Raw genomic sequence first — 12,460 nt, forward strand, 5'->3', positions numbered from 1 at the left:
CCACCCCGCGGCCGCCCGTCCCGCTCGCCGCAGCGCCGCCAGGTCCCGCCCATCCGCACGGGGCTCCGCCTCCCGGGGGCGCGCGCACGCTCCGGCTCGGCGGAGTTGCAGCTGCCGGCGGAGGTGGTTTGCGATCTTCTACCGAGCTGCCCGGTTCCCGTCCTCGAACCCGTCTGGTGCGCCCCAGCCCAGTGCCAAGCGAGTCTGCGGTCACTGCCCACCTCTGAGCGTGTTGTGCGCTGCTGCTGAGTCGGAGACAGCGCTCTTAGAAAGCCGGGTTAGAGAGGTGCTGAAGGCAGAGGTAGTAATTCCAACCTCCTATCTGGCAGGGATGTAAATGCAACATGTGTGTTGTGGTGTGATGTTGCAGCTCTTCCATATGTAAAGGAAGAAATAATGATAAAATCATAGAATCTTAGAATATCCCGAGTTGGAAGGGATCCACAAGCATCACTGAGTCGATCCCCAGGCTACACACAGCACCACCCAAAATTCAAATCCTGTGGCTGAGTGTTGTCCCTGTGCATCTTGAACTCTGGCAGCTTGGGGCCATGACACTGCTCTGGACGTCCAGTTCCATGCCCACCACCCTCTGGTGCAGAACCTTTCCCTAACCTCCACGCTGCCCTTTCCTCAGCACAGCTCCATGCCACTCCCTCTGATCCTGTTGCTGTCACCAGAGAACAGAGCTCAGCACAGCACCTCTACTCCCCTCATGAAGAGCCATCAGTCTCCCCTCTGCTCCTCAGTTCTGAGCTGAACAAACCAAGGGACCTCAGCCGCTCCGCATATGTGCCATCCTTGTGGCCCTCCCTCAGATGGTCTCTAATAGTTTTATGTCCACATACATGGTGGTACCCAAAGCTGCACACAGTGCTCCAGGTAACACCACACTAGTGCAGAGCAGAGTGGGACAATCACTATGTGTACACTGACTAATATCTGAGGACTAAGATAAGCCTGTATGCCTTTATGCATATGACTCTGTTAAGGTAGCCAAATGCCTCGTCATCTAATTAGTGACGCGCATGAATGGATGAACAACCCACATTGCTCTCTGAGGAGGAAGATTTGGCCAAAACCATATCAACCTCAACCTGAGCTGGGGGACTCCTGATGGTGAGAATTGCAAGGTTATAGCTTGTAATTTGTGGCTGAGGTCTTTGTGATCCACGGTTACAATTAAACAGAGTAGGATAGGATAGGATAGACTAGAACAGAATTAGAACAGAACATTATAACACATTTGGAAGGGACAGACAAAGATCATCCAGTCCAACTGCCTGACCTCCTCAGGGCTGTTGAAAAGTTAAGCACATTACTGACAGCATTGTCCAAATGCCTTTTGAACACTACCAGGCATGGGACATCAGCCAACCCATGAGGAAGCATGTTCCTGTGCTTGGAACACAATTTAACTACTAGTTTTATTGTCAAAATTAAAATACATATCTTTTGGCAAGACCTGCTGTATCATATTAAATAGATTTAGAACACCACAAATTGAGATGAGCTCTCTTGCGTTCTATTATATCATAGAACTGCTTGATGCTTGAGTCAGGGAGAATCTTTCACAATCCTTTTCCCTATTCAAGCTGCATTTACCTGACTGTCAGCCAATAACAGATCCCTGTATCAGATCACAGCCACCTGCAATGAGCTCAGAACATGAGAGGGAGGAAAAGGAAGCTTCTGTTCTTCCGAATGGGTCTCTTGAACATGAGGCTGATGTACCAGCAGAACACCGGCAGCTCCATCCACTGCTCTTGCTTTGGTTTTTAAGAAGTACCATTCTTATCTGACTGAGCTGAGAACCTCAACACAAAGCCAAAGGAAGAAATCTGGTGTTAATAATTCTTAACCAAGTAAAATTACATTTATTATTTGAGCGTATTTAACAAGTGGCTAGGAGCATGAGTTTGCTATTTTTTTCTTTAGTTCTTCATGAGAAAAAAAATGCTGCCAAGTTCTACTGCTTGTTTTGGACAGTTTAAAACAAAACAAATAAACAAAAAATGCAATAGCTGTGAGCTCCATATGTTTTTAGGGATGCATCTGAGCTCCTCCCATCTAAAACAAGCATAACTAAACGGTGAGCAACTGCCCCACAGGAGCCTCTGATTTGCTTTGCTGTAGTTGACTGAAGTCTTTAAAGTCTTTTCCTAGGATAGGGAAGATGTAATCTATTGATTCAATTTGAAAATCCTCAGATACTATCACTACACTCCATCTTGTGGAAGAGGCAGCCAACATATATAAAATGATCCTGCGGTGTTTTTGGGTTTTTTTGTTTTGCTTTTTTTTTTTTGAGTAATTAAACCTAACAATGTCTGGTTCTCAGTGCCAACTCAAGGAACTACAAATATCTGCAGGTACAAGAAGGACATAGTAAGAATGATTTGCTGTTCAGAGGCAGTGAGCTTCCTTGACAGCCTTAAAACATCTCTTCAGAACTTATTATCCCATTGACAAATTTTATATCCTACTGTTTGTTTGTGCTTTGACTCGCCGCTGTGGAGATTAGTGCTCCCCCAGCACTCTGCATACAGTACTATGCAGCCTGTGTATAGTGTTCAGTTGAAACCAAAACAAAAACAGTAGTGTGGAGAGATAAATTTTGTCCCTTAGGAAATGCTGTATCTTGCCTGGGCTCTTTAATTCTCAGTCTGCCTCATTGTACCCAATGGATCTGTGCACATGTTCTTGGATTTAGGTATGAGCTTCAGATCTCTTTATTCTTTGTTTTAGGAAGGAATTTTAGGGAAGTATTAAAGGGTGCAATCTGAATAGGAGAGCCAAAGCAGAAAAGAACATGTTTTTGAGGTGAGGCTACCAAGGAGTCCCCAAAATTTCGGTGACTCATTTGTAAGACTGAAGAAGCCTATTGAAAAGAACAGCAAGGTTGAGCAGCGCTCTGTGTGGATACGTGGCTGTGGTAAAAGCTCCATTAAGCACAATTGCTTTGTAGGGATACTTGTTTGTTTATCCTGTAATAAGTGAAATACCCTGGCTATGTTTAGGAGATTGTACTGAGGATCACCAGCTGTCTTACAAAAATAACAAACAAACAATGAGGTGCTCACTGGCCTTCTCAAAACTGCATTTCATGGCTTTTGACCTTTTTTTCTCTTGATGTTCAGTGCTGCTTTGGGAAATCGGAATACGTATTGAGGCAACAGCTATGAACCATGGAAAAGGCATATTCATACATATTTGTGTCTGGCTGGGTGTAAAGAAAATTGAGCAACTTATCTGGATTCACAGCTATAGAAAGGTTAACCTTATAATAGTTGCCCTAGGACAAGCTTGAAGAGAAAGCCGTTTAACTTTAATGAATAACTTAAAATATAAAGGCCTAGTTATTCCAGCTGTTCTTTGTAGGGAAGAAAAAAGGTAATCTTGAGAAAGGACTGCAGAAAAGCTTAGTCATCCAGACCCAAAAAGGCAAGAAAAACGGGTCTAGTGCAGGTAGAAGTCAAGAGGAAACTGTTGTACAAATGAGGGTTCTATGAGTTACCTCACCCCAGAAACAGGCTCCACATTGAGGTTAAATTTAATATGCAAAAGAGAACCATGACTTTTTTCAGAGCTCTGCCCTCTGTTGTACTAACACTAATACACATACCTCTGCCCATGACGCAGTGTGGAATAGCAATGCCAATCTTAATGCTACTATTTTTTGTTTCTTTTAGCATAAAGGGACTTGGCAGCACAGTGGTCAAACTTCTGACTGCTGGTACACTTTTCTGCTCCCAACTTGCTAAGCCTGGCAGGGTAAAATTGATCTCTTTTGAGTAATGCCTCAGTGCAACCCAGGCTGTGAAGGTAGGATGTCTCTTTCTGTCTGCTATTATAATGGTGGAGAAAGGTCTCATTAATTCCAGAGAACACCAAAGGCAGGGAGTCTATGTTGATTACTGTGTTTATTAGGCTTTTGGTGGCTTCTTGGTCATTTTCCTAGAGCAATGAGTCATCACTTCATTGCTGTACCGATTACATTAAATTGTTATTATTATTACAATATAAGTAACATAATGCTTATGCTAATGTACTTTACATGCCACTGTCAGAATTCTTCATTTGTCACTTGAAAGCATCTTACATGAGTATTTCAGCATTATTTAGATTTCTTCTGATTACTCTATTCATATTTATGATACTTTACTGAGTGATCATTTCCAGTGCAAAACATTAAACCTCAGAGAATATGGTCTGGCCTTTTTATGAAGCCAGCAGCATTCTTTGAAGAGAAATCAGGCTGTAGCATAGCTGTTTTTCACCTTTTACTAAAAGCCAAACTCACACATAATATTTTTTTTTTCCATGCAGAATAAGCTGAAGTGTAATGATATGTGGGGGACAAAGGTTATTTTCCCAAAAGAAAAAGTCCACTTTTTAGAAACATCAAACGTGGATTTTCTATTGAAAATGCAGTTAGATTTGTTCTGTAACAGTAGCAAGAAATCATGCAGATAAACAGAAAAAATAAAAATAAAAAATCGAGCATTGAGAGATTTTTTTGCACTTATTTTATTAATCAGTTAGATATAATCTGCCTACCTCCCCAAAAGATCCCAGACTTTCAAGGCTTCTTCTGAACTCTGTACCCTGAAGAAAAGGAAGGCTTCAAAACTGTTTTCTGATACATCCAAAAACCTTACAATTCTTAACTTTTTTTCCATTGCAGTGCAATGAATTTGAAGACAGGAAAAAACACAGTATAGCAGAATGACAAAGGGATAGAACCAAAATTTGTCCTTAGTGCAGTTCTTCACGTGTTTGAACTCACACAAGTGTCTTGTTCTGACCATATGTGGAATGTAAGCAAACTCACCGCAATAACTGGAGTGAGTGAAGAAAGTCTGGATGAGTGAGGATTATGGTGAAAAAACAGACTGCCATTTTGAAATGGAAATTTATGATGTTTATCTGTGAACTAATGCAAAAGGCTTGTGAACTGGAGCTGAGTTTGAAGTGTGGCATGAAAATACTTCTACCATCTCTCTATAGATATAAGATCCTCTACAACTTCTTTTGCCGTAGAGCAAATATCAACTAGACGTGTCCTTACAGCCTCAGTATTTTGTCTTCTGTCATGTTTTTATTCTGAGGGGAAGTGAAAGCATTTGAACATAAGTTATAGTTTGTCGTTACTTTTATTATGTAATTTCAGGTACACTCATGCATTCAGTGTCTTGTATTCTCTTCTGACTTCTCTATTCTCTAATTTTACTATTACTGAATTCATTTTTTTATTTCTAATAGCAAAAAATAAAAGCTGATCAACAGACATCATAAATTCACCTTCCTCTCAAAGGCCACTTGCTGCTGCAGTTGCTACTATTTATCTTTGAAGCAGGGTAGACCAAGGCTCTATTGCATTTGTGCACCAAACACATTGCCTCAAAAAAAAAAAAATGTTTTGGAAAAATTCAGCATTCTGCTTCTGATCTACAAGGCTCTGAAGTGTCTGGACTGTGACTCCGTCCGTTAGCAATTACTTCTGAAGCTTATGGAGGCTAACGACAGGGCTTGGAATAGTCTTGAAAGTGCTCCCACTTTCCCATTGAACTCAGCTCTGTATATGTCTGTCTTCATCCCTGCTCCCAATTTTAAGAAAAGACTCTCAGCACTTCTCTTAATTTATAGTCTCCAGTAAGAACTTTCCCTTGTACTCAGTCTGCTCATACTGTTATTTCAGATATTGACATGGAAGCGATAGATGTAGAAGTCAGTATATTCTTCGTAATGTTGTTTTTATTTTCTTCTTTAAATCAGAACCAGAGGCAAAAAATCTAGACAGATAGACTTCCTAGAGTTCTAGGAACTATACTATAAACGTTTTTCCCAACTCTGTCCTTTCCTTCCACAGTAATAGAAGTGTAGTCATGGCCGTCACACAGCTTCCAGCTGTGTCTGTTTTTGTGTTGGAATTTCAGAATTGCAAATGGGAGATCCTGGATTCCTCTTGCCCCTGAGGTGTTGTGTGAGCCTCAAAATGCCATGGGGCTGGTGGGACTGAACACCTGGTTCTTAAGACGACTGGCACTTTATGAGAGAGGAGGCAATCTCAAAAATGGCACCAGCATTGGTCCCATAGGATTGTTGAATTCTGAATCCTGTGCCGAGCAAATGTAGCCTGACAGTTTGAGAGCTGGCAGTTCAACTCATCATCTCAGATCAATTGACTCAAATATTTTTAACAGAGGTGGGATTTTATGTTGGGCTCCTCCACATCTGAACTACTCTGACCACCAGGCTGTAATAGAAATAGTTGCGGGGTATCAACTCCCATTTTTTAAGTAAGACCATGCACTTTTTTCAGAAATGAAAGAAAGGAAACTGGTTATTCTTCCCTTCAGTAGGAATTTCTAGACTTGGGGATGCTGAGGGGAGAAAGGAATGAGATATAGAGCCTACTTGTTTTCCATATTTAAGCATTGGCTGTCCAGAGTAATGTTTGAACCATGTTATAGACCATGGTGTCAGGAACTCCAATCTTCGTAAGGCTCTGAACAGGAAGAAAATGCACTGCTACCTAACATGACTATCGGCCTCATTCAGAACAGCAACAGCTGATAAGAGAAGATGTCAGCAAAGCCTAGTTGACCTTTGGAACATCTTGCTGAAGGATGTTACATTTCTCTAAAGTGCTTGGTTTTAGAAGAGTTTTAGAGAAACTTGTGGAAGAGGAACCCTTTGCTGGCTCTTAGAGACAACATGAGCTAGCATCCTGGGAGGATGTTCCTGTACATAGGAGGCATGAGTGCATGCTTATCTCATTCAGCTTCCTTTTACCTTAAGACTGTAGTCTCCCACTTGTCCTTTCTTAAATTGCTTGCTCTTAGCTTTGCCAGTGCTGACTGTCCTGTGCAGCAGTTCAACATGAATACTGGGAATCTGTTATGGGTTTTCTTAGCAGCTTGTTCAGGTCCTTCTCATTGCAGATGGTGAGATGTTGGTAGAGGAGGAGGATCTTGGAAATCATATTCCTAGATAGCTTGAGAATCTTAGCTATCAAGTGCCTGCAGCATGAAAGCTGTCTACCAGCTCTCTTCATTTTGTTGCTTCAAAGGGGCAGGTGCATATTGAACAACAGAGACTTTGAGCCTAACACAGGAAAAGTGAGACTTGGCATTTTCTCCAGCCTTACTACCTGGCTTTCCACAGCCCAATTGATCTGACTTCTGTCATCTTTTGCAAGGGACAGAGACTTGGGCAGATGAATTTCTGGTTAACCTGCAATGGATGTTCTTTGTTTGCTCTGGATCATAAAGCCACTTGAAAATTGGATGGCTATCGTCCTTTTTTTGGAGTTCCGCTTTGCCACTGTACATCACAGAAATGAGAGAAGAATGTAAAATTCAGAAAGCCTGAAAACATACTTTCACTTACTAAGCCAACTGGCAAATATTTATTAGAATATGCTTCCCCAGTACTAAATATAATCTCTTATGCTAAGGCCCTCTTTAAACGCTAGCTTCACCCTATGAGTAAAACGTTGTCTCAGTGCTACCAAATATAGGATAATTTTAGAGGAGCTCCTACTGTTTCTGATAACTCAGAAATGAAAAATAGAACAGTAAAGTGCTACATAATACTGAAATGCAGAAGAGAGAGTATTATTATACTTTCTAGCAGGATTAAATTCTGGTTGAAGCAGATTTTTGGTTTCATTAGGAGTTCACACAGGAAGAAGTGAGTTTGGCACCATGTATTCTGAAAAAGAACAGAAAAGGATGCAGCATTTTCTTTAAACTTGGAAAAACAGTATGTTCTTGATTGTTAGAACACACGGTTCTTCTCATCACTGATTAGGAATCAGAACCTACTGACTGACAGCATGCTGTCCATTCCAAATTTACTAGCAACTATGCCATTCCTGTGGGCAACAGTTGGACTTCTTGGTTAGAAACAAGTGTTTTAAGTACAAATCTGAGTCATGAATTATCTTTTGTCAAGGTTATTTTGTCATTTGCTTAACAGGCATTTTCACAACAGCCTTGATTTAATGTCCAGTACTGGCAGTAAACTTGAAACAGGAAAGAACAGGAAAACAAAGCTTCTCTCAAGTGAATCTCTGAAATGTGAGGCCAGTGTGATGCCAGCAGTGCAGTAGCAGTGATCTTGATTTTATGCTTTGATTTTTTGGAGGTGTGGAGTACCCACTATCCTTGACTGAGTTTAGCCATCCACAACTTACTAAACTCATAAATCCCAGTTTAAGGAGAACAGTGCAGATCCAAAGAGGAAGCATTTCACCTCGTCGTTTGCTTTAAAAATTCTTCACTGAGTGCTTCACCCGGAGACTGCTAAGCAAACAGAAGAATCCAGAGGAATGCTATGTTTTCTGTATTAAGGACTTTGATCACACAAAGGCATTTCTTTCTTTTTCTTTTTTTTTTTTTCTTTTTTTTTGCAGGGGAGGGTGATTTTAAATAGCTTGTGAAAGTGCAAATTGAAAAGTGAGGTGTATGGATGACTACAAGTTGACACTGGGATGGGATACCTCATAACCTATTGCTGAGGGCCAAAAAAGGCTTCCAGCCACCCACTTCAGCGTTCTTGGCAAGGACCAAGCACTAACATTCATATTATTTCCCCATGATTTGGTCTTATCACTAATCTTGCAGAAGGCAGCTGACACGGGACAAGGAAAGAGTAGCATGTTAGTTTTCCTCTGAGATTGCTCACTATCCATCACTATGATCTGAGCATACAGGAAGAAGTTTGGACATGTGTGCTCAAGACTGAGTAAAGGGCAAGTATGTGTCCTTTCAGCAGTAGATCATACTTAGGCTAGCAATTGTACTTCATGCTTGCTATCCTTTAATCCCACTCCCTGCTGTACATTCACATTCCTTGTTCAGCCAAAAGCACAAAGGGAGCTGGTCCCTCAAGAAAAAAAGAAAAAAACCCTCTTTTTGGCTTGTTGCCTGCTGGCTCAGCAATCTCAGCTGTATCCCTCCTTGATGACCCATGTGTCAGTGCAACTAAAAGGGAAAAGCCAGGACTTCACAAGCCCTAAATTAGATTGCAGTCCTTAAGAAATCTCCTTAGAAACCAGAAACTGGCTTACAGCTAAACTAAGCTGAATGCTGGCTGCCAATGCCCAAGACAGAGAAACTAGTGATAGCTGAACACTTTCTTCCCCACAGGACAGTTGGAAATGTAGGAATGTTTCATCCCCATTCTAGTCCTCACTCACTCACTCACTCACTCCCTATCCTCCCTGCCTCCCTGCCCCTTTGCCACCAGTCCCAGTAATGCTGTGTCTTACAGTGGGCAGGCAGGTGAATGGGGCAGCTGGCTGATCCCAAAGAAAAATTTATGTCCCACCCTTAAGTAAAGCCATTTTGCTGAATCAACCAGTTGAATAAACACACCCCATACACTCACCATTACTAAATCTCTAGAATGCAAGAAAAGTTGGAGGGTAAAATTAGGAGTGAAAAAGAGCCACTCCTTTCTACTGTTAGATTGGCCTAGCCTTAAAAAGGAAATACACAGATTCTGCCTTCTCCTTAGTTTGTAAAAAGTGAATAGGAAGCGGGTGGAAAAAAAATCTGCCATTTTGGTTTCCAGAGATATTGAGGCAGTGATTGCATGGATTATTTTTTGAGAGCAGGATTGGCTGGAAACATCCTGGCCCTGTTCCAGTTTTGCAAAGTAGGTGTTTGCAAGGCTGCTTGCAGAACCGAGCTCTGAAAGGTTGACCCACTCAAACATTTAAAATTTTGTCAGGATTTTTCATTAGCTGGACCAACTAACAAACACAGCTCACTGCGAAACCGTGCCTAATCTGGCACAATAGTTCTGTGAAATGTGAAAACTGCTTACACCTTGGAAGAAATTAAAGAAGAATTTCTTCAGTGAAAGAGTGGTGAGGCATTGGAACAGACTGCGACAGCAGCACTGTCCCTGGAGACATTTCAGCGACTTGTGGATATAGCAATTAGGAAAAAGGTTTAGTGGTAGACTTGGTGGTGTTAGGTGACGGTTGGACTTCACAATCTTAAAGGTCTTTTCCAATACAAGTGATTCTATGAAGATGATGGGTGGTGATCTGCTACAAAGACATAAATGAGATGATTCTCACAACTTGTGTTCTTCTATTTGTGTGGTGCCAATAACACTGCTTACTATGCATGAGAAAAAGCCCAGAAGACAGCAGCGGAAGCACGGAGTTCCCTTAATACCATGATCTCATGTTAGAGCAGAATGAGTTAGTATTTAGGTAGCAAAAGGATTTAATTAGATTTTAAAAATACTGTAACATGTTTCATGTAAAGTTGCGTGAGAGAGGGAAGAGAAACTGTTTCAAGTCAGAATTACATGATACCTTGAACAAGCCCCCAATATTTAACTCCTCATTTAGTTCAAAGCTTCTACGTTTATCTTCAACTTCAATTCTGTGCTAATAAACTTGCTTTTCTGTCTTCAGCTCAGCAAAAGCCAACTCAAAGAAACTTTACTTTATTAAAAGGAGAACCTCAGCAGCAGTAGGAGTATGTCGGTACTGGAGTTCTTGTGATTACTTCCTACTGGAAATACCAGATAACCTTTAAACACTGCAGTTCAGTTATCAAATTCATCCCAATTACACAGAACTGCTTAACAATTTGTGCAACTCCTGTAAGAACAAGATGTGTATGTGACAAGTTATAACAATTTTATTATTATATGCACCAAAGCTTTTTGGAAATGCATCTTCCTAGGAATAACTCAAGTATCTTGCCTGCTATTTTGTCACATTCGGAATGTACTTATATCTACTCTTGTTATTTCATTCAGTTTTCAGTAGAACCTCTATGGTTTGTATTGATACCTTTATTTAAAATAACTGTTTTCACTGATAACATAAGAATTTACATGATAGTTTTTATTTTCAGCAAATCCTTACAGGTCCTTAAACTGAACTCTAGTAACACTAGCTGGGATGACTTTTAAATGCCTTAATGGGGGAAACTAGCTATAGTGCAGTGTCTGAACATGCCCTGTGTTTTGCACAGAAAAATATAATAGGACAAACACAATAAAACAGGACTTCTACTACCAGACACCTTCTTTTGTGTGGCAAATTTTGTATCACAAAATCTAATTTTGTGAATTATGTTAAAACTTTTGGCATTTGTTCACTACCAAATTTTATTTTTAACAGATGCAGTAAATCATATATGTTATTCATTAAAAATAATCTAATTTTTTATTCAGAATCAATGGCCCCATGAACTTGGTCTTTTAGGGTGACCTCTATAATAAAATATTTCTGAACTGCTAACCGATGACTTATGCTTCACAGTATCCTCAAACTAAATAAAAAGAATGGCAAAAAAATCTCTCTTATTGAAAGAGCATCAAAGTAAGGCAAGCAACAATTGAGAAAAATCTGAGTTGGAATATACTTATGGATTTGACTTCTATAAATTAAACTTCAGTAGAAAAATAGGGAGTTTAAAACGAACTTTTTCATTCAATGGGTTTTATAACAATATTAAAATTTCACTATGATATTGCTCTCCTCTATTTTAATAACACCGAATTTAGCTCATTCTTCAAATTCTTTTTAAGTTCCATTTGTCCTAAACGTCCCTTGCAATTTTTAGAACACAGTTAATAATTGAAAAATGACTTCCACCTGTAGAGGCTTTCACAACTCATAATCCTTAGGCAGAAATTAAATGTTTAAGAATGTACACAAACACAGGAAACATCCTTCTGGGTTAGACCAGGGATCCTCTTTTTCTCTGATAGTGGAAAGAGGTCCTGGTACACGACAGGTACTTTGAGTGTATGTCAAATAGCCCAGGCTGTGGTCTTTCTTTCAACTCCGCCCAAATCTCTGACTGAAGTGTCAGATGCACTTTTGCTTCTCACCATGTCCCAAGTTCTAAGAGCTATTTGTCAATCTCTTCCAGGCCCTGCACTGTTGGTCACTCATGTCACCAGGACGAAGAAGTCTGATAGGTGATGTGGATCTCTGCAGACTGTGGGACTTGTGTTCATTCCATCATCCACCCACATCATCAGGCAGAGCATCTCTGGGCAGCAACCACTTGTCTTTTATTTCTTCAAGGAGTGATGTCAGGGTTTCTCTATTCTATGTCCTCCTCCAATTCTTCTGTATTTTTTTTAATCTTGAACTCATCCCTTTCTTTCATTTGCTGTCCAACTCATCTTGCTTTTTCTTGGTATTTGATGTAATTTTTTTTTCATTATCCCTTTACTTTCTTCACGGAACCACCATCCCCAGAGGTGTTCAAGGAAAGGGTAGATGTGGCACTGAGGGATGTGGCTTAGTGGGTATGATGGTGACACTTGATGGTTGGACTAGATGACGTTAGTGATCTTTCCAACCTTAATGATTCTGTTATTCTATGATATTCCTGCCTCCCATCTTCTGTAACTCTATCATTTATTTTTCCATTTACCAAGAATAGAACTATGTCAATCATTCAAA

This window comes from Centrocercus urophasianus, unplaced genomic scaffold (genome assembly GCF_019232065.1).
Source record: "Centrocercus urophasianus isolate 14NV4802_14NV808 unplaced genomic scaffold, USGS_Curo_1.0 seq_10, whole genome shotgun sequence".
NCBI classification, from domain to species: domain Eukaryota; kingdom Metazoa; phylum Chordata; class Aves; order Galliformes; family Phasianidae; genus Centrocercus; species Centrocercus urophasianus.